Genomic DNA, 25,153 nt, shown 5'->3' with positions numbered 1-25,153 from the left:
ATCAGGTTCAGGCATCACTCACTTGGGAACTGGAAATGTCCCAGGTTTCACTCCACTATGGCAGCACTATGAGTACTTGGACAAAAAGGGTAGTAATAGCCCTTGAACGCCACCTGGCAGCCACACAGTCAACAGAGCACATCAGACCCCTGCTTGGACAGAATTCCACATTGGCCCCTCTCTCAGGAGCCAGAGCCCCACAAATGCCCTCCTTACCCTTTTGCGCTGCGCAGAGGGGTTTCCTGTATAGGCTACTGCTGCACACATTTCACCTCCTTGCCCTCGCCCGTCACCCCACCTTGTCGTCGTCCGACAACGGAGGTGCCCCACTGGAGGTCCCTCTATGGAAGAATTCTCTCCCTCGATCTTGGGGGCCTGAGGTGGAGGGTGCTTTACGCAGCAGTGCCATGCAACCGTTGTTTGCACCGGTTCACTCCCAAGATGCTTGCCTTTTTTGCGGCCTTGGGGAGTCAGTGGACCACGCCCATGTGAAATGTTTTAGGCTGCACTCCCTATTTAGTTTATCAAATCTTTTATTAAAGTTTTGTTTGCACTTCAGTTTCATGCTCCAGGTGTGGAGAGGGGCAGGAAAGAAGGACCTCCTTGTGAACCGACTTCTGGGCCTGGTGAAACTTGCCAATAGGTCTCGGCAGCAGGCGATCCAGCCATGCCGTCTGCCACTCTTCTGCAGCTTCATTCACGGTTGGGTGTCCCAGGAGAGGGAGCATGCGGTGCCCACTGGCACAATTACGGCCTTCCGTGCCCAATCACGTTTTGGTTTAAGTTTACGTTGATGTTTTAGTTTGGGCTTGCGCCCCTTCAAGAAGCAACCCTTTTGATTTGTTCCTTAATTTGTTTACTCTAGTTTAATTAGTTGAACGAAGAGTGCACATTTTGTTTGTGGCACCTTCATTAAGTGAAGATCAGGTAACTCTTTAGTTATCCATAAATCATGACGGTTGGACACCCCCAAATAAAAACTTAAAATTTCAGGAACTAGGCTACAAGTAAAATAATGCATTGCTATTGGAAGTAATTATATTTCAAGAAAAGTTTACATTTTTCCCTTTACAAAAGGCATAGTTTTGTCATGCCTTTGATAATCATCTTCAGCAGAAGGCAACAGACTCAAACAGAATTACCAGTATTAGAAATCTCTTCTGTACACAAATAGAACGTCAATCCCTTGCTGCAACCTCCAATACACTTGATTTTCTCATTCATTTCTGCCCCAAAACAACCCTTTCAAGATCAAGTCTACCGAATGTTTTGATATGCTGCTCACAGGCATGATTCTCTGGCCTTGTTACGCTCTCGCTTAAGCAAAACGAGGCTGGTGAATAGCAGGAGAGGCCATAAACGAGAATCAGCCAGACGCCAAACAGTTTGTGATGCAACCGCCCCGCTCCTGTAGGCGAAATCGGGGTCTCGCCGTAACATGGCGAGAAACCACTTTAGCCCTATTTACGTTGGGTGGGGGTTACTGGGTTATGGGGATAGGGCGGAGGTGTTGACCTTGGGCAGGGTGCTCTTTCCAAGAGCCGGTGCAGACTCGATGGGCCGAATGGCCTCCTTCTGCACTGTAAATTCTATGATAATCTATGAATTAACGAGAGCCACCCCTTATCCAATGGCCTCCTGTCTTGCAGCAACCCCCCCCTCAAAGCAGGTGGTCATGCTGCCGCCGATTCGTGCTCCTTTTTGAAAATCATGAACCTGCCGAAAGGGCTTCTGTGGGGAGCAGAGGTGAGTACCCATCTTTGCTCACAGGCAAAGAGCCCGGGGGCACTGGGCTAGTTGCCCCTGTGCTCGGCAGGGGTTGGGGAAGTCGCCACAAGGAGGGCAACTGCTCGCAGCCCTACCATGCTACCCTGGATCGTATGAACCCATTCCGGGGGCAACCCTCGTCCCTGCCCATCTGCCCCAATGACCACCCATAACCCCGACCGACTGCAGAGGCCTCTGGCAGTGCATAGGAATTGGCAATCGTGGTTCAGTGAGCACTTCACATAACCCAAGTGGATTCCAGTGGGTAGGCGGGCCATGTAGCACGTGGGAGTCATTGCCTCACATCCCATTCACACGGTGATGCCTGGACACTGCGCCTGAACAGCCTACCACTCCCCACACAGAATGGTGAACAGGATGGCCTCCAGACCACCGGAAATAAGTAAATTAGTGCATCTTTACATACATTGGATAATGACTAGAGGGAAAATCGTAGTACACATGGTTACTGTGGGACGAGTACAGTAACACTCACAGCATGATGCAAGTCGTCACATAATCAAGACGCAGGGGCCCTTGGTTGAGCAGAGAAATGTAAAGAGCTAAACATGAAGAAAACTCCTAGCCCACACGTGTGAATAGTTCTAGCCGTTAAAAAAGACTTGGGATAACCTACAGGACTACAAAGATTTAAGACACACTGTTCTGTAAGCAACACCTTCCCAACAACCACCTTCTCTGGGGAAATGATGGACGGGCAATTAATTCCGGCCTTACCAGCAACACTCGCATCCCAAGGTGAATAGAATTGTCCAATCAACAATTACCTCAAGCTGAACTCCTTCCCTACAGCCTTCGCTCCAAAAAAAAAATGTATTGTCATCAAGCCTTTTTTAAAATATTTTTATTCAAGGCATTTTCACATTTATACACAAACATATGAACGAAACTCAATAAAACCCGTCTGCGCCCCCCCCCCCCCGCCACTAAACACCAACCCCCACCTCAGACATCATATCCAAGAACCCCTCCCAGAACCCACTTAGTCTTGGACACACCCAGAACATGTGGACATGATTCGCAGCGCTCTCCCGCACACCGCCCACACCTATCCTCTACCCCACAAAGAACCTACTCATCCTCGCCACCGTCATATGAACCTTATGCACACCTTAAATTGAACGAGGCGTAACCTTGTGCACGATGAGTATGTGTTCACCATCCATAAGGTTCCGCCCACATCGCAGCCCCTACCACCCCCTCCCATTAATGCTGAATGTACCCCACCAGGGCTCCCTCCCACACAGTCACTTCCTTACAAACATCAGACACCTTGCCCTTTACTATTTCAACCTTCAACACCTTTTCCAGCAACCCAGGAAAGGATGGCACCTCCCTCCTTCAAGTCCCGAACTGTAGGTACCTAAAGACATTCGCACTGGGCAACCCATACTCTTCCTCCAAATCCTCCAACCCCACAAATCTGCCCCTTAATAAGTCCCCAAAGCGCTCAATCCCAACCTGTCGCCACCTCCTAACCCTCGCATCCAGCCTCGCTGGCGCAAGCCTATTAATTGTGCAGATCGGTGCCCACACAGTGGCACCCTCTAGCCCGAAATGCTGCCCCCACACCGAGGGCTGACACCACCACTAGGCTCGCAGAGTATCTGGCTGGCGAGAACGGTAAAGGCACCAACAACAAAGCCCTCAAACTCGTTCCCCAACACGTCGCCGCTTCCACCCGCCCCCACAGCGGCCCCTATCCCACAGCCCAGTTCCTCACCATTGCAATGTTTGCCACCCAGTAATAATGTATCATATTTGGCAACGGTAAATTCCCCCTTCCCCCTGCATCAAAAAAAGCCCGCCACAGTCAGGAGGTCTTTCCCGCCGAAACAAACCCAGAGATCAGCCCATTAACATTCCTAAAGAATGACTTGGGGACAAAGATCAGGAGGTTCTGAAACACAAACAGAAAACGCGGCAGCACCATCATTTTCACATCTGCACCCACCCTGCCAGCAACTGCACATACCACCTCTTAAAATCCACCTTCATCTGCTCCACCAATCGAGCCAAGGTTTTTTACACTAATCTTTAGTGTCACAAGCAGGCTTACATTAACACTGCAATAAAGTTACTGTGAAAAGACCCTAGTCGCCACATTCCAGCACCTGTTCGGGTACACAGAGGGAGAATTCAGAATGTCCAATTCACCCAACAGCACATCTTTCGCGATTTGTGGGAGGAAACCGGAGCACCCGGAGGAAACCCACGCAGACACGGGGAGAACATGCAGACTCCGCACAGACAGTGACCCAAGCCGGGAATTGAACATGGGACACTGGCGCTGTCAAGCAAAAGTGCTAACCACTGTGCTACCGTGCCGTTTGTGCAGCTGCGCCCAGCTCCGTGTCATCTGGATACCCAAATACCTGAAACTAGCCCTAACCACCCATAATGGCAACTCCCCAGTCTCTTTTCCTGCCCTCTGGCATTAATCAGTGTCATGGGAGTGTAACTTTAAGAAATGGGTGATTATCAAATAGCTGCAGTGATGTCATGGAGGAGCTGGTTTGTGTCTCTGGCTTTTACTTTCTTTTTGAGCTGGAAGCCGTTTGTGGCTTTGTGTTTTACTTTTGTTTTAGGCAATTGAAAGCTGAATTCAGACAAGGAACGTTCATTTTGTCTCTCTCTCTGCATGTTAAATGGTGTCCAGACCACTTGATAATTTAAAAGTGATAACTGTCTTGTGTAAACAGTTTATACCTATTGCTTTGTTAAAAAGGGGGTTTGGCTTATGGATGTTGTTAGGAAAGTTATTACGGGTTACATATAGAGTACGGTGTCTGTGGGGGCTAGTTGTGTTGGTAGTTGATGAAATGTTTCTTGTGTGTTTATAAAATGTTAGCTGAGTTAAGGGGCTCTTCAGTGGGGTTTGAGAAAAGGTGGGAGATGTTGGTGAGTGTGTTTGAGGAGCCGTTCGTCATGGGGAGGGTGGAGGTGAAAAAAGAGGGAAAATCTGTACTGACCATATAGTTGATTGTTGGGAAGTATGTTTCCCGGGGTGTTTATTCGCTGTAACTTGTTTTAATACATGTTTGTAATAAAATGCATTTTAGGGTTAACCTCACTCTTTCCCATGTTCAATTAATATCCCAAACTCTGAGACTTCCGGGTGCGGCGATGACCAGCTAAGTAGCACGTTTCGGCAGCTCCCGGTGGAACAAACTTTTGGGCTCTTAACAGGAGCCCCATCGGCAATTTTAACGGCAAATAACACTGTGCGGTAATCCAGAAGGGAACCCCCCCAGACACGGATGGAAAAAAGAGAGGAAAGTAGCCGGATTGCGGTGGATCCTCAAGAGCAGCGGCCAGGAAGGCAGGCACAAAGTAAGATGGCGTCAGAAGAAGGCAGTTTAATGTGGGGCCCTGACCAACAAGAGTTCCTGCGGCGTTGCGTGGAAGAACTCAAAAAAAGGAGACGAAGGAGCTGTTGGCCCCGATATTACAAGCGATTGAGGGGCTAAAGGAGGAGCGAAAGACCCAGGAACAGGAGCTTCGGGTCGTCAAGGCAAAGGCTGCTGAGAATGAGGACGACATACAGGGCCTGGTGGTGAAAACGTAGATCCACGAGGCACAACACAAAAGATGTGTGGAAAGGCTGGAGGTGCTGGAGAACAATGCGAGGAGGAAGAACTTAAGGATTCTTGGTCTTCCCGAAGGTGCAGAGGGGGCGGACGTCGGGGCATGTGTGAGCACGATGCTGCATTCGTTAATGGGATCGGAGGCCCCGACGGGTCCGCTGGAGGTGGAGGGAGCCTATCGAGTTATGACGCGAAGACCGAGGGCTGGAGAAATTCCTCGAGCAATAGTTGTGAGATTTCTCCGATACAAGGACAGAGAGATGGTCCTCAGATGGGCCAAGAAAACTCGGAACAGTAGGTGGGAGAATGCGGTGATCCGCGTGTATCAAGATTGGAGTGCGGAGGTGGCGAGAAGGAGGGCAAGCTTTAATCGGGCCAAGGCGGTGTTGCATAAAAGGAAGGTCAAATTCGGAATGTTGCAGCCGGCGAGACTGTGGGTCACACATCTAGGGAAACACCACTATTTCGAAACGGCAGACGAAGCGTGGAAATTTATTGTCGAGGAGAAGCTGGAGTGAGCGGGCCAGAAAAAAAAGAACGTTTGGGACAAAAGTGGGGGGGTGAATTTGTGGGATGAAGGGGGGAAAAGGGGGAAGAGAAGACTTCCCAGATTGTTAAACCTGCGACCCTGTAACTTCTCTCTTCCCCACGTTGTGGGGGAGGGAGGATGAGGAGCTGTGGGCGCCGGCCATTGGGGGCAGGGCCAAAAGGGGAAGCGCGGGCTTTGTTCCCGTGCTATGGTAATCATGGCGGGAACAGGGAAGCAGGAAGCCTAGCACAGTGCGAGCCGAGGTCACGGGGGGGAAGCCGAGGTCGGCCAGAGTTTGCTGACTTCTGGGAGTAACATGGTGGTGCAATTATGCTAGCTTGGGATCTAGCGGGGGGGGGGGGGGGGTGTTAACTGGGTTGCTGCTGCTGGGGAGAAGGGGGAGCTGGTATGGGGGGGGGGGGGGGGTCGGGGGGGGGGGGGCGCCGCCTGGGGGGGGATACAGCTACGTGGGAACCAGGTGAGGAGCTGGATTGAAAAAGGAAATGGCTAGTCGTCAGGGGGGGGGGGGGGGGGGGTGGTAAAGAACCCCCCAACCCGGTTGATCACGTGGAATGTGAGAGGGCTGAACGGGCCGATTAAGAGGGCACGGATACTCGCACACGTAAAGAAACTTAAGGCAGATGTGGTTATGCTTCAGGAGACGCATCTGAAGCTGACAGACCAGGTTAGACTTCGCAAAGGATGGGTGGGGCAGGTGTTTCATTCGGGGCTGGATGCAAAAAACAGGGGGGTGGCCATACTAGTGGGGAAGCGGGTAATGTTTGAGGCAAAGACTATAGTGGCAGATAGTGGGGGCAGATAAGTGATGATGAGTGGCAAACTGCAAGGGGAGGCGGTGGTATTGGTGAACGTGTATGCCCCGAACTGGGATGATGCCAATTTTATGAGGCGTATGTTAGGACGCATCCCGGACCTAGAGGCGGGAAAGTTGGTAATGGGTGGAGACTTTAATACGGTGCTGGACCCAGGGCTGGACAGGTCGAGGTCCAGGACCGGAAGGAGGCCGGCTGCAGCTAGGGTGCTTAAGGATTTTATGGTGCAGGTGGGAGGAGTAGATCCCTGGAGATTTAGTAGACCTAGAAGTAAGGAGTTTTCGTTTTTCTCCTATGTACATAAAGTATTTTCACGAATAGATTTTTTTGTTTTGGGAAGGGCACTGATCCCAAAGGTGACGGGGACGGAGTACACGGCTATAGCCATCTTGGATCATGCTCCACACTGGGTGGACCTGGAGATAGGGGAAGAAAAACAACAGCTTCCACCCTGGAGGCTGGACATGGGATTATTGGCAGATGAGGGGGTGTGTTTAAGGGTGAGGGGGGTGTATTGAAAGGTACTTGGAAATTAATGATAATGGGGAGGTACAGGTGGGAGTGGTCTGGGAGGCACTGAAGGCAGTGGTTAGAGGAGAGCTGATATCTATTAGGGGACATGGAGGAAAGCAGGAGGGTAGGGAAAGGGAGCGGTTGTTGAAAGAACTGCTGAGGGTGGACAGACAATACGCGGAGGCACCGGAGGAGGGACTATACAGGGAAAGGCAAAGGCTACATATAGAGTTTGACTTGTTGACTACGGGTAAGGCAGAGGCACAATGGGGGAAGGCACAGGGTGTACAGTACGAATATGGGGAGAAGGCGAGTAGGTTGTTGGCCCACCAACTGAGGAAAAGGGGAGCAGCGAGGGAGATAGGGGGGGTGAGAGATGAGGAGGGGGAGATGGAGCGGGGAGCGGAGAGAGTGAATGGAGTGTTCAAGGCATTTTATGAAAGATTATATGAAGCGCAGCCCCCGGACAGGAAGGAGAGAATGATGTGCTTTCTGGATCAGCTGGAATTTCCTAAGGTGGAGGAACAGGAGAGAGTGGGGCTGGGAGCACAGATTGAGACGGAGGAAGTAGTGAAAGGGATTGGAAGCATGCAGGCGGGGAAGGCCCCGGGACCAGATGGATTCCCAGTTGAATTCTATAAGAAATATTTGGACTTGCTGGCCCCGCTACTGATGAGAACCTTTAATGAGGCGAGGGAAAGGGGGCAGCTGCCCCCGACTATGTCGGAGGCAACGATATCGCTCCTCCTAAAGGAGGAAAAAGACCCGCTGCAATGCGGGTCATACAGGCCGATTTCCCTCCTGAATGTGGATGCTAAGATCCTGGCCAAGGTAATGGCAATGAGGATAGAGGATTGTGTCCCGGGGGTGGTCCATGAGGACCAAACTGGGTTTGTGAAGGGGAGACAGCTAAATACAAATATACGGAGGCTGCTAGGGGTAATGATGATGCCCCCACCAGAGGGGGAAGCGGAGATAGTGGTGGCGATGGATGCAGAGAAAGCATTTGATAGAGTGGAGTGGGATTATTTGTGGGAGGTGTTGAGGAGATTTGGCTTTGGGGACGGGTATATCAGGTGGGTACAGTTGCTGTATAGGGCCCCGATGGCGAGCGTGGTCATGAATGGACAGGGGTCTGACTATTTTCAGCTCCATAGAGGGACGAGGCAGGGATGTCCTCTGTCCCTGTTATTGTTTGCACTGGCGATTGAACCCCTGGCCATGGCACTGAGGGGTTCCAGGAAGTGGAGGGGAGTACTTGGGGGGGGGGGGGGGAAGAAGAACACAGGGTATCTCTATATGCGGACGATTTGTTGCTATATGTGGCAGACCCGGCGGAGGGGATGCCAGAGATAATGCAGATACTTGGGGAGTTTGGGGATTTTTCAGGGTATAAACTGAACATGGGGAAAAGTGAGTTATTTGTGGTGCACCCGGGGGAGCAGAGCAGAGAGATAGAGGATTTACCGTTGAGGAAGGTAACAAGGGACTTCCGGTACCTGGGGATCCAGATAGCCAAGAATTGGGGTACATTACATAGGCTCAATTTAACACGGTTGGTGGAACAGATGGAGGAGGATTTCAAGAGATGGGACATGGTGTCCTTGTCATTGGCAGGTAGGGTGCAGGCGGTTAAAATGGTGGTCCTCCCGAGATTCCTTTTTGTGTTCCAGTGCCTCCCGGTGGTGATCACGAAGGCGTTTTTCAAAAGAATTGAGAAGAGCATTATGAGTTTTGTGTGGGCTGGGAAGACCCCGAGAGTGAGGCGGGGATTCTTGCAGCGTAGTAGGGACAGGGGGGGCTGGCACTACCGAGCCTAAGTGAGTACTACTGGGCCGCCAATGTTTCAATGGTGTGTAAGTGGATGGGAGAAGGGGAGGGAGCGGTGTGGAAGAGAATGGAGAGGGCGTCCTGCAAGGGGACTAGCCTGCAAGCAATGGTGACGGCGCCGTTGCCGTTCTCACCAAAGAAATACACCACAAGCCCGGTGGTGGTGGCTACATTGAAAATTTGGGGGCAGTGGAGACGGCATAGGGGAGGGACGGGAGCTTGAGTGCGGTCCCCGATAAGAAACAATCATAGGTTCGTTCCGGGGAGAATGGATGGGGTATTTGGAGCATGGCAAAGAGCTGGGGTAGTACAATTAAGAGATCTATTTGTAGATGGGACGTTTGCGAGTTTGGGAGCGCTGACGGAGAAATACGGGTTGCCCCAAGGGAATGCATTTCGGTATATGCAATTGAGGGCTTTTGCGAGGCAACAGGTGAGGGAATTCCCGCAGCTCCCGACACAGGACGTGCAGGATAGAGTGATCTCAGAGACATGGTGGGGGACGGTAAGGTAGCGGACATATACAGGGAGATGAGGGACGAGGGGGGAGATCATGGTAGATGAGCTGAAAGGGAAATGGGAAGAAGAACTGGGGGAGGAGATTGAGGAGGGGCTGTGGGCGGATGCCCTACGTAGGGTAAACTCATCGTCCTCGTGTGCCAGGCTAAGCCTGATACAATTTAAGGTGCTACACAGGGCGCATATGACTGGAGCACGGCTTAGTAAATTTTTTGGGGTAGAGGACAGGTGTGCGAGATGCTCGAGAGGCCCAGCGAATCACACCCACATGTTCTGGTCATGCCCGGTACTACAGGGGTTCTGGGTGGGGGTGGCAAAGGTGCTTTCGAAGGTGGTAGGGGTCCGGGTCGAACCAAGCTGGGGGTTGGCTATATTTGGGGGTTGCAGAAGAGCCGGGAGTGCAGGAGGCGAGAGAGGCTGACCTGTTGGCCTTTGCGTCCCTTGTAGCCCGGCGCAGGATATTGTTAATGTGGAAGGAAGCTAAACCCCCGGGGGTGGAGACCTGGATAAACGCTATGGCAGGGTTCATAAAGTTAGAACGGATTAAGTTCGCGTTAAGGGGTTCGGCTCAGGGGTTCACCAGGCGGTGGTAACCGTTCGTCGACTACCTCACAGAAAGATAGAGGGAATGGAAAAGAAGTAGATAACAGCAGCAACCCAGGGGGGAGGGGGGAATCGGACGGACTCTCAGGGATGTTATTGTATAGGTATTTGGTATATGTAATTGTATATTGGATTGTTGGACTGTAATTTGGGAGAGTATTTATTTTGGACAAGGCAGTTGCCATTTAGTTTTGTTTTTCTTTTGTTTCTGTTTATATATATTATTTATTTATTTGTTTAAAACTGGCCACGGCTATTTATATTGATTTATTGTTGTGTAAAGGAAACACTACGTATTGTTATGTTTGGCCAAAAAACTCGAATAAAATATATATATATTTTTAAAAAATATCCCAAACTCTGGCTGAATTCCCCCAAAATCTCCATAATACCCCAATGCTGGGTCCAAAATATTCAGTAACAGATCATCCACGTTCAACGAGACCCTATGCTCGGCACCCTCCCCGCTCAATCCCTCGACTCCAGAAATGGCATTGCCAATGGCTCTATCATCAAGGGGAAAGCAACAGTGCGGGCACCCCTGCCTCATCTATCGATGCAGCCCAAAGTACGCCGAGCTCACTCTGTTCGTTCACACGCTTGCCACCGGCGCCCTGTACAGCAGCTGGACCCAATCCAGAAATCCCTGCCCAAATGCGAACCGCCCCAACTCCGAACCACCCCAATTACCTCCAGCAAATACACCCACACCACCAATCAAAGGCCTTCTCCGCATCCATCACTACCACAACTCTACCTCCTGCCCCTCCAATGGCATCGTAATTACATTGAGTAGTCTCCGCACATTTGTTGACAATTACCTTCCCTTCAAAAAACCCCTTCTGATCCTCATCCATCACCCCCGGCACACAGTCCCCAATCCGCGATGCTAGCACCTTCGCCAATAACTTGGCATCTACATTCAGTAATGATATCGGGCGGTATGACCCACACTGCTCCGGATCCTTATCCTTCTTTAAAATCAGGGCGATGGAAGCCTGCGACAATGTAATGGGGAGTTCCCCCCTCTCCCACATTTAGTTATACACCCTCACCAGCAATGGCCCCAGGTCGCACCTATCTCTACCAGGAACCCACCAGGCCCTGGGGCTTTACCCGCTTGCATCGCCCCCATACCATCCATCAACTCCCTCCGCCCAGTTGGGGGCCCCAGACCCTGAACCAGTTCCTCCTCCACTTTGGGAAATGCCAATCCATCCAGGAACTACTGCATCCCCATCTCAAAGGTCGGTTTCATTGGCGACTTATTTGAAAATGGCATTCTGATCTCTCGCTACATTGCAGAATTCCAGTGAGCGGAACTGTTCAGTGCAGAAAACGGGGTTGTGCGTGGCCTCGGCCGTGCGTTCCGTGCTGGCCACCACCAATCTAACACGAGTGATGTTAGATAGTGTTGTATTTTTCGGTGCTGCAAGCATCAGGAAACACGCAGCTAAACACTCGCTATGGGACTGTCCCCACTTAGTTAAATTGTGCCCCGCATTTTGAAGTCTCTCATCTACAAGATTGCAACCCCGTGGAAATAAACATGGATCATGTCCTCAAGTAAATAGCAGGGTTTCAACTCTCATCATTTTAAAACAGACATACACATTACCAAGCAAATAATTATTTTTACATCCATGCAATTATATTTCCAAAAGCTGATCTTCAAAAATACCTCCCAAACTGGCACAAACAAAAGCCACTCACTTTGCAGCTCCCAACATTCCACCATTAATTCCTGGTGCTAACTGTTCCTCCTATTTGTTGGTGTTTAACAAGGCCTGGACTCGCCCACAGGACCTGAAAAAAAACATTGTACAAAAAAAGATAAATCTCACCTAAATAATGGGAAGCCTGTTCCAGATTAGAAATAAAAAAACTAAAATTATAAAAGGCATTGTGCGTGCATGAGTATCACACTGGAGTGGATTAGTGTTGACACTTTTTTGATCAGTTGTATCATAAAGTTAGTTAATGGGGACCAGTTAGGTTAATACTATTATAGTTACTATTGGAGACAGGCTAGGTTTTTTTTGTGATGCACTTAAAAGGAAACATTTACACCAAACACCATCAACTTCTAATTGCAACCCCATTATGAGGTAAATGAAATTCAAACCACTTTGCGAACAGAGTTGAGATAACAATTCTCATTGTAACCGACACTGCTGACGTTGATCTCGTGCAGTTGTAACTTCAGCCGACAAAAGCCCGGAAACAAAACAAATTCAAAAAGCCCTCATTTGTATAAAAACTGAAAACAGCTAAATGCCACGAATAGATAACAATGTACTCACTGCGGTGTCTCTCAATAGTTATGACGTCTTCTTCAAACAATGGTATTGCAGTATTGAACTACAGCTGGTGTAGGTGTCCTTTCTCCAGAATAGAATATGAACCTAATCTGGCTTCAGCTGTACAGCCTTTGGAAACTAAGGATGGGGGGAGGGGGGGTACTGCCTTTCACATTTGATTAATACAAAGCCTTCCGCTGGTCTGATAAGTTTTACATTTGTAGTCACTATAAAAAATTACTCTCACTACAGCATCTGATGAAGGTTCAACCTTCCACATTTTGCCTTCAGGTGCCTCAGTATCACAAAGCTACATTGTGACATGGTAGGTCAAATCATTCCAATTCATTTAGCACCCTTGACTCTACTGCCCTCGCCATCCCCAATCGTTTTCTCTCCAAAATTTCCAAAAAAAGCCTGGTCACCTTGCAAACCTGTTTCCATCTTTCCCAGAACTCCATATTGGAATCACTCCAATTAAGTTTCCACCTCATCATCGTACTGAAACAACATGCACCAAAGTCACAAATTATATCCTACGTGACTGCGATAAAGGATAACCTCTCCTCCTCGTCTCTCTCTCCACTCATCTGCAGCCTTTGACATGGTTGACTTCACCATCCTCCGTTAACACCTCTTCACGCTTATCCAGCTGGGCAAGCCTGCTCACACTTGGTTCTCTTCTTATTTAACTGTAGCCACAGTCTCACTTGCAATGGTTTCTCTACCTGCTCTCTCACTGTTCCCTCTGGTGTCCCCACTAGAATCTATCCTTGACCACAATTCCATTAGTTTTAGGGTACTTTTTGATAGGGATGAGGAAGGTGCTAAACTGGGGAAAGGCAAATTACAATAACATTAGACAATAATTGAAGAATTTGGATTGGGTGCAGCTGTTGGAGGGTAAATCAACATCGGACATGTGGAAATCTTCCAAGCGACAGTTGATTAGGATTCAGGAAAGTCACATTCCTGAGAGAACGAAGGATAAGTATGGGAAGTTTAGGGAGCCTTGGATAACGAGGGATATTGTGAACCTCGTCAAGAAAAGGAAGGCCTTTGTACGGACTAGAAGGGTGGAGACAGTCAAAAACCTTGAGGAGTATAACGAAAGTAGGATGGTACTTAGAAGGGGTCATGAAAAGTCCTTGGCGAGCAGGATCAAGGTGAATCCCAAGGCTGTTTATTCATGTGTAAAAAGCAAGAGGGCAGCCGGGGAAAGGATTGGACCACTTAAGGATAGTGGGGAAATACGTTGAGCCAGAGGAAGTGGACGAGGTACTAAATGAGTACTTTGCATCAGTGTTCAGCAAAGAAAAGGACTTTGTGGAAGATGACTCTTGGGTAGGGTGTGTGGACAGTCTGGGTCATATTGACATCAAAAGAGGTGGTATTGGGCGTTATAAAAGAAATTAATGAAAATATGTCTCCTGGGCCGGATGGGATTTACCTCAGAATACTGAGGAAAGCAAGGGAGAAAAGTGCTGGGGCCTGGACTGACATCTTTATATCCTCATTGGCTGCAGGTAAGATCCCAGAGGACTGGAGAATAGCTAATGTGGTACCGCTGTTTTAAGAAAGGTAGCAGGAATAATCCAGGAAACTACAGGCTGTTGAGCCTGACATCGGTAGTAGGTAAATTATTGGAGAGAATTCTCAGGGACAGGATTTCTACACATTTGGAAACAAATGGACTCATCAGCAATAAACAGCATGATTGTGTGAAAGGGAGGTAGTGCCTCACTAACTTGATCAGGTTTTTTGAGGAGGTGACAAAGATGATTGATGCAGGTAGGGCAGTGGATATTGTTTACATGGACTACAGTAAAGCCTTTGAAAAGGTGCCTCATGGCAGAAGGTACAAGAGGTGAAGTCACACGGGATCAGAGGTGAGTTGGCAAGATGGATACAGAATTGCCTCGTTCACAGAAGGGTGTTTTTGTGAATGGGAGCTTGTGACTCGTGGTGTTTTACAGGGATCGGTACTGGGGCTTCTGTTATATACATAAAACGATTTGGAGGGAAATGTAGCTGGTCTGATTAGTAAGGTCATGGATGATACCAAGGTTGGTGGAGTGGCAGATAGTGTTGAGGATTGTCAGAGGATACAGCAGGACACAGATAGGGTGGAGACTTGGCAGAGAAATGGCAAATGGAGTTCACATAGAACATACAGTGCAGAACGAGGCCCATCGAGTCTGCACCTACCCACATTACGGGGATAGGGTGGAGGTGTGGGCTTATGTCGGGTGTTCTTTCCAAGAGCGGGTGCAGACTCGATGTGCCGAATGGCCTGCTTCTGCACTGTAAATTCTATGATCTATGAAACCCACGCAGATACTCCTCTCCGCCTCACAATGATCAGTCCTCTAATTCTGGCATTCCAGAGTTTAGTCACTCCATTGTTGGCAGCTGCGCCTCCAGTTGCCTAGGCCCAGGCTCTGGAATATCCTTCCCATACATCTCGGCTCTTAAAACCACTCTGCTTTCCTCCTTTCTGAAAACCATATTCTTTGGTCATGTGGTTTAGTTTCATATTCTTTGGTCATGTGGTTTAGTTTCATAATGCTCCTGTGAAACACTTCGGGATGTTTTATTATGTAAAGACGCTAAATACAAGTGGTGTCAAAAGGAATCGCCTCATGGTTAGAAGGTTAAATCAAATGAATATTTAAAGCTGGAGAAAAAAACTGTTTCATTTCTTGGGACAAGACAGCTTGTACATAAAGTGTTTATGCAACATCTTGAATCTGGCACAGGAGGGTGAATCAGTTTCGGGCCTTCACAGCCGAATGCATGATCTCTACTCGTGGAGTGATTCAAATCAGGGTTGCTCAATGAGATTAAAATTGAAGGAGCACAGGGTATCTGGGGGGGGGTTTACATAGCTGGTGGGGAAGAGATACAGAGGGGGCAAGGCCATGGATAGATTTGAATGCAAGGATGATACACACACAAGAATTTGCTTAGGCAGTGTAGGTGAGTACGTAATAATGGATAAACATGATGCAAATTAGGACAGGGAGAGGAGAGTTTTGAATGACCTGAAGTTTTCAAGGCTAGAAGAGTAGGCTAGCCTGGAGTGCCTTGGAACAGTTAACTCTAGAGCTGACAAAGGCACAGAAAAAAGTTTCAGTAGGTGCAACGGAGTCGGAATTTTCCAAAGATGCAAATAAGCATTCAGTAGTGGCACAGATTAGTGATCAAAAAGTTCCAGTTCATCTTCATGTTAAAATAAGAAAGATTACAAACAGTCCGATTCAGACTCACGACAGTTGTTGTGGACTGGAACAGAGTCAGGGGCTGGGGAATAGCGTGTGGCATGGACGAAAGATAATGGGCTCGATTCACTGGAAAGATTTCAAAGTGTTGTAGCAAGCAGGAATTGCCGCAAGCTTCCCGGCGCTCGGCCCAGCGAGGACGGCAACGCTATTCAACACTATTAACTTACGGTCTTCTCACTGCAAATGAAGGCTCGCCTGCTGATTCACCGGCACCACGCTCAACAGCCCCCCACGAACAAGTTTGGCAGCACTTGCTTAGCCAACCCCAGCCAGCTTGCAACAATGTCGCTGAGGAGACCAGCCCCAGGATTCGGGGTGCAGGCCTAGGGAGGCTGCTGGACGCTGTGGAGGCCAGGAGGGATGTTCTGTTCCCCGAGGGGCAGCAGGTGCTGCCTGGGACGAGGTGGCGGCGGCTGAGTGCTCAGGGAGTGTGACTGGGAGGACCGGCCTCCAGTGCAGGAACAAATGTCAACGACCTGCACCAGGCAGCACAAGTGAGTAAAGTGAGTAGACACCAATGGCAGCCCCTCTCCTCCCGGGACATTTCCACCCCCCCCTTCCAACTGTCCATGCAACCCCCAGTCCTCCCCCTTCAACACCCCCTCCACCCAATCCTTCCTTCACACACCCCCTCCCAGCTCTGGCAACCAAGCATGTGGCTAAGTATGCCCTCTGTGTCTCCTCAGGAAAAGCTCTCCCACAATCGCCGGGAGAGGGCTCAGATTGACGGAGGCGTGCCGGACATCAGAATCCTCACCACCTTAGAGCAGCAAACCCTGGAGGTGACTGGGGTGGCCAATGACAGAGCGGTCACCAGTGCAGAGGCTGGTGGACACAGCAGGCGTGAGACTGACCCATCCCTCCCACTGACTACATGTCCATTCTCCTTCAGCCAACGGCGCTGGCCCACCCCGGATGGCCCCCCCACCCCACCCCCACACCTTCCACGAGACCACCTTGGAGGAGAGCTCCGAGGATGCCACCATAATAGAATTTACAGTGGAGAAAGAGGCCATTCGCCCCATTGAGTCTGCAGCAACTCCTGGAAGGAGCACCCCACTTAAGCCCACAAATCCCCATAGCCCACGAACCCCACCTAACCCAAGGGCAATTTAGCGTGGTCAATCCACCTAACCTGCACATCTTTGGACTGTGGGAGTAAACCGTAGTGCCCGGAGGAAACCCACGCAGACACGGGGAGAACATGCAGACTCCGCACAGACGGTGACCCAAGCCGGGAATCGAACCTGGGACCGTGGAGCCGTGAAGCAACTGTGATAACCACTGTGCTACCGCACCACCCGATACTTACGTCAAATTCCCATCCCCACCTCCGCCAGCACAGATACACCCACCTTGGTGGGAAACGTTCGTCAGGCTTCTAGGGCACAATCTGGTGAGCACCACACAGCTGCTGATGTACATCAGGTGGAGGCAGGAATCCCCAGGAGTCAGTGGGCTGCAGGATCCCAGGACCCAGCTGGGTCCCAGCCCGATGCTGAGCCTGTGAAAAAGGGCATCCTGGAGCTGATGCAGACACCTTGGTGCGGTCGGGACATTCAGAGGGAGATGTCAGCAACACTCCAGCAGATCCATAGCCGGTTGGAGGACTCCCAGAGGCTACAGGCACTGGAGCTGTCACCGGCAATGCATGGCACCGAGGTCAACACTACTAGGGTAGCATTCGCTTTGGAGAGCGTGGTACACGACATCGGCACCATGAGCGAAGGTGTCCAGGGTGTCATACAGTCGGTGTCAGCCACGGCTGAGGGTCGCGGCAGAATGTCCGACTTGCTGGGGGATGTCACCCAGTACCAGGCCTACCTTGATGAAGTTCTGTGGGACATGTCCTGCTCTCAGGTGGGCATGGCCAAGGCTGTGTGGAGCTTGCCCCAGACGCAAGGGGGCATTGCCACGGCACTGCAGAGCATACCCTAGTCACGGAGGAGCATCGCCGAGGGCGTTGACACGATGGTGCAGGTATTAGGGAGCCGCCAGGGCTGGCAGAGCCAGATGATGCAGGGGCAGCCGAGGCTCAAACCAGCTGCCCCTCCATTCCAAGGTGAACCCCAGGACCCTGTGGGAGGAGGGGCTGCTGGGTGCCAACCCGGACCCGTCCCATGGAGTGGCGACGGTGGCCACCAGCTCCCCTGAGTTCCACCCATCAGATGAGGCCGCGTCTCACAGCCAGCACACAGGACAGAAGGCACGGGTGTGCATGTGCCGCCGACTAGTGAGCCGGGACTCTCTGGCACCAGAGGACGTCCGCCAGGAACGCTGAAGGCCACAGGACGTGGCAAGCGGCTGGCTGCCTCCACCTCAGGTCTGCATCCTGGGGACACACCTAGGAGTAGTGGTAAAGCTAGGAGGACAAGGCACATCAAGGATCAGAAGGCACCGGGAGATAGGGCAAGGAATTTTAAAAGACACTAAACACGTTTGTGCACAATTCATATAATGCCTCGGTCACTTTCTTCCGCAATACACACCGACCTCCGAACCCTTGGTCCATTCCTCCTCCTTCTCCCCCTCCAGTGGCACTCACCCAGCCTCCGCTCCTTCTCCCCCTCCAGTGGCACTCACCCAGCCTCCGCTCCTTCTCCCCCTCCAGTGGCACTCACCCAGCCTCCGCTCCTTCTCCCCCTCCAGTGGCACTCACCCAGCCTCTGCTCCTTCTCCCCCTCCAGTGGCACTCACCCAGCCTCTGCTCCTTCTCCCCCTCCAGTGGCACTCACCCAGCCTCCGCTCCTTCTCCCCCTCCAGTGGCACTCACCCAGCCTCCGGCAGTGGACATGTCCCAGGAGATGTGTCGCATCCCCTGGGTGTTCAGATGTTAGCTGCTGCGTGTGAGGTGTTGCCTCCTGCAGTGTTCAAGCACAGTGTCCATGCATCAAGGTGTGATTGAGATGCTAGGCAATGACTTCCCAGATGCTACATGGCCCGCCCACCCACGGGAATCCACTTGGGATGTGTGAAATGCTCACTTAACCACGATTGCCCATTTCCAATCTCGCCTTCATTCGCTTGGCCAGAGGCCTTGGCAGTCGATGGAGGTTAGGATGGTCGGTTCAGTAGCGACAGGAGTTGCCCCTGGAATGGGTACTGACGATGCAAGGATTGATATGGTGGTGCCAACCCGGTTGTCCCCCCGTTGCACCCTCCCCCCCATGGTGGCCCACCCCCTGCCGAGGGCTCTCGTCAATGTATTGAGTGGTGCTAATTGGTTTCTCGCCACGCTCCGGTGAGATCCCGATTTCGCCTAACGGATCAGGCTGGTGCAACGGAAACGGTTTGGCGCCTGGCGTGGTTCTCATTTTGTGCCTCTCCAGCTATTCACTGGCCTCGTTCCGCTTGAGCGAGAGCGCAACGAACCCGAGAATCATGCGCAGAGGCGGGCATCCTTGTCAAAGGCTGCAGACAGGTCCAGGAGAATGTTGAATAGTTCACCATTGTTTACTTCATTTTCGGTTTTGATTAAATTCAAGTTAGTTATTTCACTCCTCCACATCATTGACTGATCTCTGAAAGCTCTGCAAAATTGGCACTCTGCCAACTCAGAGCTTTATATAATCCTTCCTCTGAATTAGGCAATTCATAGAATCACTACAGTGCAGAAAGAGACCATTCGGCCCATCGAGTCTATACCAATCCTAAGAGCACCCAAGTTAGACCCACTCCACGCACTCTCCAATCACCGCGTCTCCCCACCTCACCTTTGGACACCAAGGAGCAATTTAACATGGCCAGTCCACCTAACCTGTACATCCTTGGACAGTAAGAGGAAACCGGAGCACCCAGAGGAAACTCACGCAGAGATGGGTAGATCATGAAAATTCATAGACAGAGTCACCCAAGGCGGGAATTGAACTCAGGTCCCTGGTGCGGTGAGGCAGCAGTGCGAACCACTGTGCCACCGTGCTGCCCAATTCAGCCATTGAAGTTGGGTTTGTACCGGTCCTCCATACCCTGGTTAAATTATTGACTGTTGCCTTTGCTAGGTCCATGACATTTATTCATTACAATAAATACATTTTGTAACTTGTAATTTCATTCAGCTTTTAGCTATCAAGGCATATTAACTGTACTGCAGCCAAGTAATTTCTCACACCAGCAACATGATACTGGAAATGCTACTTTAATAATGCATTTCTTCATTCACTATTCAATCAACGGCAAAGAAAAGGGATCATAGCTTTTCTACACAAGTCTGACAATTCAATTTCTCAGTAGTCAAAGCTATGACAATCGTGAAGACGTATAAAACAATAAGCACTGCACTAGTGTCTTTTTACAATTTCACTTTGCCACATTGCATATTTGATAAACATACTTGGAGTGTTACTTTCAAGTCATTTGTACTTGCTCCGCAATATATCCAATTGGATGTACAGACTGTATTCTCTATATTTATCAAAACTTCAACTGTTCGATTGTGGCACCCTTCCCGACCTGGCTATAGGAGATGGGGATAAGAAAGCAAACTTGCATTCATGTACAACTATGCATGTTCTTTGGATATTCCACAGCTTTCCAACAAGTGGATTACCTCTGGACAAATTTAGCTGCCACTTTACACTTCGCGAGTTCCCGCATAGCAAAAGTTAATCAGTTTTGGCAATGGTCACTGAGGGAAGAATGTTTGCTATGGAGCTAGCAGAACTCCCCATCATTCTGCCAATAATATTTTTACATCCCACTTGACCAGACTATCCTCAGATTAGCATCACAAGGCCCTCCTGGTAAGCTTTTCTAACGCCTCCTTCTTTGTCTCAATGTCAACTCTGTCCAATTATTTTCCCAAGACACTTTGGCCAATTTCCCCCCATATTAATAGGCGATGCAAGAGAAAAAAATGTTGCTCACTCCAGGGTGCATACATGCTTACCAACAGCAGTTAACTTGTTTAAAATCCACGCAATCCACCGAATAAATTATACAATGATGTAAAGGGGAATGTTCACTTAGCTTGCAACAGAAAGGTTACAATGGTTCAGAGGAGTGTGTTGATATTGACTTGTCAACCATGTAATTTGATTAAGAATCTCCTCAGGCAAGGGTGTGTATTTACTGCGCATTTTACAGCATTCAGAGCTCTCCCCAATGCATACAGAAGTTTTGCAAATTCTGCTTTCCGTTTCTATATCGAACTGACCCAACATTGCAGAACACAAGCGAGAAAAGATCGCTGGATTCCAACCTCTCCCCTATTGGGATGGTCAATAGCATCTTCTTCACTGCCCTTTGCAAATTAATGCAGTGGGGGGGAAAAAAGCCGAGGAAGAGTGTTATCTGGTTAATACCCTTCGTGCCTGGATAAACTGGAGAGTCTAGTAGCACCCTCGTTATCCTGCAACTACTATTGAATAGATCTCCAGCATGGACAAGAACTACCAAAACACCCATTTCTCCTTTCTAGGAGTTCCCTGGCAGCACTTGCACTTCAAAAGTCAGAAGATTGCAACTTAAAGTCTCTATGAGGAGATGTCAATCCAACACTCCGGCTTATGAATCGTGACAGCACAGAGGAGGTCATTCAGCCCAGTGTCCTTGCTGGCTCTCCAAAGGAGCCATCAGTTCACATCAGGTACTGCCAACCCCAGGCTAATCCCATTTTCAAGCACTTGCATCATAGCCCTGGAGGTTACAGGATTTCAGGTGCATATCCAGTTGCCTTCCTCAAAATGAGTTGAGGGTTTCTGCCTCCACTACTCTTTCAGGCAGTGAGCTCCAGACCTGCAGTGCAATATTGGGTTAATATGTGGGACTCTGTAAATAGCATCTCATTATGATGATTATGAAGTAACAGAATGGAGTATGTTCATAGCTTCAGCAATGCAGCATCGAGTCATGGATATCTGTAACTAATTCAGTTGTATAAAATAAACTTGTTGTCTGAACATCCCAATGTCTCAGTAATCATTCCAAAGCTAGACTAACCAACGTGCAACCCCCCAGCACTCTCTGGGTGAATTTGTTTCCCTCATTTCCCCTCTAATGTTTTTACCAATCACTTTAATCGTTGCCCCCAAGTAACTGACCTCTCTGCAAAAAGCAGCGTCTTACCATCCAGGGCCCTCAACGTTGTACACCATTAAATCTCCACTAGGCTGCCTCTGTTCCAAGCAAAACAACCCCAGATTACCCAATTTTCTCAGAATTTCCCCAGTCCTGACAACATCCTCATAAATCTCTTCTGTACCCTCTCTCATGGAAATACATCCTTTGAGGTAACCGGAACTGTGCACAGTACTCACCCAACTAATGTTTTATACATTTCCAGCATAGCCTCCCTGCTCTTATATTCCAAACTTCGGCTAATAAATGAAAGGATCACGTTTGCACTTAGCACGGCTGCCTCAGAGCGCCAGGGACCTGGGTTAGATTCCAATCAAGTGACTTTGTGGAGTCTGCACGGTCTCCCAGTGTCTGCATGAGTTTCTCCTGGTTTCCTCCCATCCAAAGATATGCACATTAGGATTGACCATGGTAAATTACCCCTCGTCCTTGTTCTACTACCTTCAGGGATCTGTGGACATGCACTCCCATGGTCTCACTTCCTCTACATCGCTCCATATCCTCCCATTTATTGTGTATTCCTTTTCCTGGTTTGACCTTCCCAAATAAATCACGTCACACTTCTCCAGGTCGAATTCCATTTGCCACTTTTCTGCCCACCAGATCAGTCCGTCAATATCTTCCTGCAGTCGACAAGCGTCCTCTCCTCACTATTAGCCAATTTTTGTGTCGCTTTGGTCACACCCCCTAAATGCAAGTCCTAATAATTGATTTACCACAGAAAAGCAGGGGAGCTAGCATAGAGTGCCCCACAATCACACTAGAAACAGCCATCCAGTTGCAAAATCACCGTCAACCATTACTCTCGATTCCTGCCACTCAGCCAATTTTCTATCTAGCTGGTTACATTACCCTGGATCCCATTTTTTAAAAACCAGTTGACTGTGGAACATTGATAAAATCAATGTGGACCATGTCAGCTATGTTACCCACATCAATCCTGCTGGTTACTTCAATTCCATGGCACTAAATGCTAAGATTGTTAAAAAACCATAGGAGATCCTTGGTTGGATGGAGTATTGTGGCTATTCTGGTCACTATATTTTAGGAAGAATGTCAAGGCCTCAGAGAGGGTGCAGAGGAGATGTACTGGTTTTGTGCCAGGGACAAAAGGCAGTGAAGTGGACAGACTAGCAAAACTAGGGTTGCTCCCCAACAGCAGAGAAGTTCAAGGGGAAATTTGACAGATGTTCAAAATTACCATGTTTTTGACTAAGAAACTTTAGTCAGAGGGCACAGATTTTATGTAACTGGCACAAGGAATATTTGCATGTGTTCTGATAAATAAACCAGTGCTTGAAAAGGTGATGGAAGCAGATTTAATAAAAAGGAAAACAGATGAATACTTCCAAGAAGAAATAGCTACAGGGAGTGGGACTAAACGCTAGCTTAGTCACAAACCCTTCCTTGCTGATAATTCTATGAGGAGCAAGGAAGATTTCCCTGGAGTCCTGGTCAATGCTCGACAATGTCACCAAACGGATTTGGTTATTTTCGCATTACTGTTGCTGGCAGTTTGTTGCCAACAATTCAGCCGCCACATTCCCTACATAACAGACATGACTGCATTTCACCAGCTGCACTCTTGGATCATAAGACATTATGTGAACGCAAGTACTTCTTTCTTCTGTCACTGGAAGCAACATTGAAGTTTCCAACTTTCTGGGGGCTGGCTTCCGGCAGCTGATGGGGTTCCCACCATGAGCTGGCCAGTGTATCGAAATGTTGCTCAAGGAAAAAAAAGGGGTGCCAGGGCTACAGTTCGGCTAGAACAGCATGTGGAAATTCCACCCGAGTGGCCACAGGAATATCCAGCCCCATGGCAATATGCTAAATGTACCTCCTTGAGATGTTGCAAATGCATTTTTTTTTAAATATAAATTTAGAGTATCCAATTCATTTTTCCAATTAAGGGGCAATTTAACGTGGCCAATCCACCTACCCTGCACATCTTTGGGTTGTGGGGGCGAAACCCATGCAAACACAGGGAGAAACTCCACATGGACAGTGACCCAGAGCCGGGCTCGAACCTGGGACCTCGGCGCCGTGATGCAGCAATGATAACCACTGTGCCACCGTGCTGCCATGTTGCAAGTGCATTTTGTAAAGCTTATCCACGCAGTTCGAAATGCTGAAAAGTGGCGGCACGATGGCACAGTGGTTAGCACTGCTACCTCACGGCACCGAGGACCCAGTTTTGATCTCCGCCTGGCTCACTGTCCGTGTGGAGATTGCACATTCTCCCCGTGTCTGCGTGGGTCTCACCCCCCACAACACAAAGATGTGCAGGATAGGTGGATTGGCCACGTTAATTTGCCCCATAACTGGAAAATAATAACTGGGTTTGTTTTAAAATGCTGAAAAATAGGAATAAGTGCATCAATACATAATTAAGTCAAACTTCATGAATTCAGGACAGACAAAAAAAAGTATGGTCTGACATAATTATTCATACAAACCACACTAACAGTTTGGATAAGTGGTGGCCAGATAAACGATGTCCCCGATGGCCTGACCCCTCCCCAGGATTTTGTAACCATCTGTTTAAAAAGAATCGGAAACACCCCGGGGAGGTACAGAGTTCCCTAGTATCCCTTCTGTGCAGCAAAATCTGTATCTCTGTGCTTCCCCACAACAAAAACAGGAAACTCATTGCATTCGAATCAAGAGCACTTAGCAACGTCCACATTCCCGCCTACCCCCAAACCTTTCATCGCCTCATTAAATCTAGAATCTATCTAGCTCGGACTTTAAAATATTCAAAGACTCTTCCACCACTTCCTTTTGAGGAAGAGCTTGTTTCAAAGATTAGGGCGGCCCGATGGCACAGTGGTTAGCGCTGCTGCCTCACAGCACCATGGGCCCATGCTTGAAATCCTGCCTCGGGTTTACTGTCGGTGTGGAATCTGCACATTCTCCACGTGTCTGCGTGGGTTTCCACCGGGTGCTCCAGTTTCCTCTCACAGTCCAAAGATTTGCAGATTAGGTGGATTGGTCATGCTAAATTGCTCCTTCGTGTCCAAAAAGGGTAGGTGGGCTTACGGGGTAGGACTTGGAAGTGGACCGAGGTAGGGTGCTCTTTCGGGAGGGTCGGTGCAGACCGGATGGTCTGTGTTGTAGGGATTCTATAATTTCACCTCACCTTACTTGAAGAATATGCAGAGAGTCTATGTTCTTGGTATTACTTTACACCCGTAGCGTCAGGTCTGAATGGAAGAACTGCAGAGAAATTTAAAAAGGCAAAAGCAAAGAGAAACAAATAAGCCAACTAGGTATCAGAAACCTCATCCCG

At 49.2% G+C, this 25,153-nt stretch overlaps 1 protein-coding gene across 5 annotated transcripts in view; it reads right to left on the bottom strand.

Moving 5' to 3' along the window:
* The window catches only part of kank1a (KN motif and ankyrin repeat domains 1a), a 441,925-nt gene that overhangs the window by 370,665 nt on the left and 46,107 nt on the right, over positions 1–25,153 (bottom strand). For 3 of the 5 annotated variants that reach the window (XM_072516870.1, XM_072516869.1, XM_072516874.1), the window contains exon 2: positions 11,916–12,008. The exons of 1 other annotated variant lie outside the window; for it this stretch is intronic. The gene's annotated coding sequence lies outside the window, so the exon portion shown is untranslated. Of the gene's footprint in view, positions 1–11,915; positions 12,009–25,003; positions 25,081–25,153 lie in introns of all 5 variants that reach the window. One more of the 5 variants, XM_072516871.1, reaches the window with a different exon arrangement.

Source organism: Scyliorhinus torazame, chromosome 9, assembly GCF_047496885.1.
Source record: "Scyliorhinus torazame isolate Kashiwa2021f chromosome 9, sScyTor2.1, whole genome shotgun sequence".
Lineage (NCBI taxonomy): Eukaryota > Metazoa > Chordata > Chondrichthyes > Carcharhiniformes > Scyliorhinidae > Scyliorhinus > Scyliorhinus torazame.
This window is presented reverse-complemented; position numbering and strand designations above follow the sequence as displayed.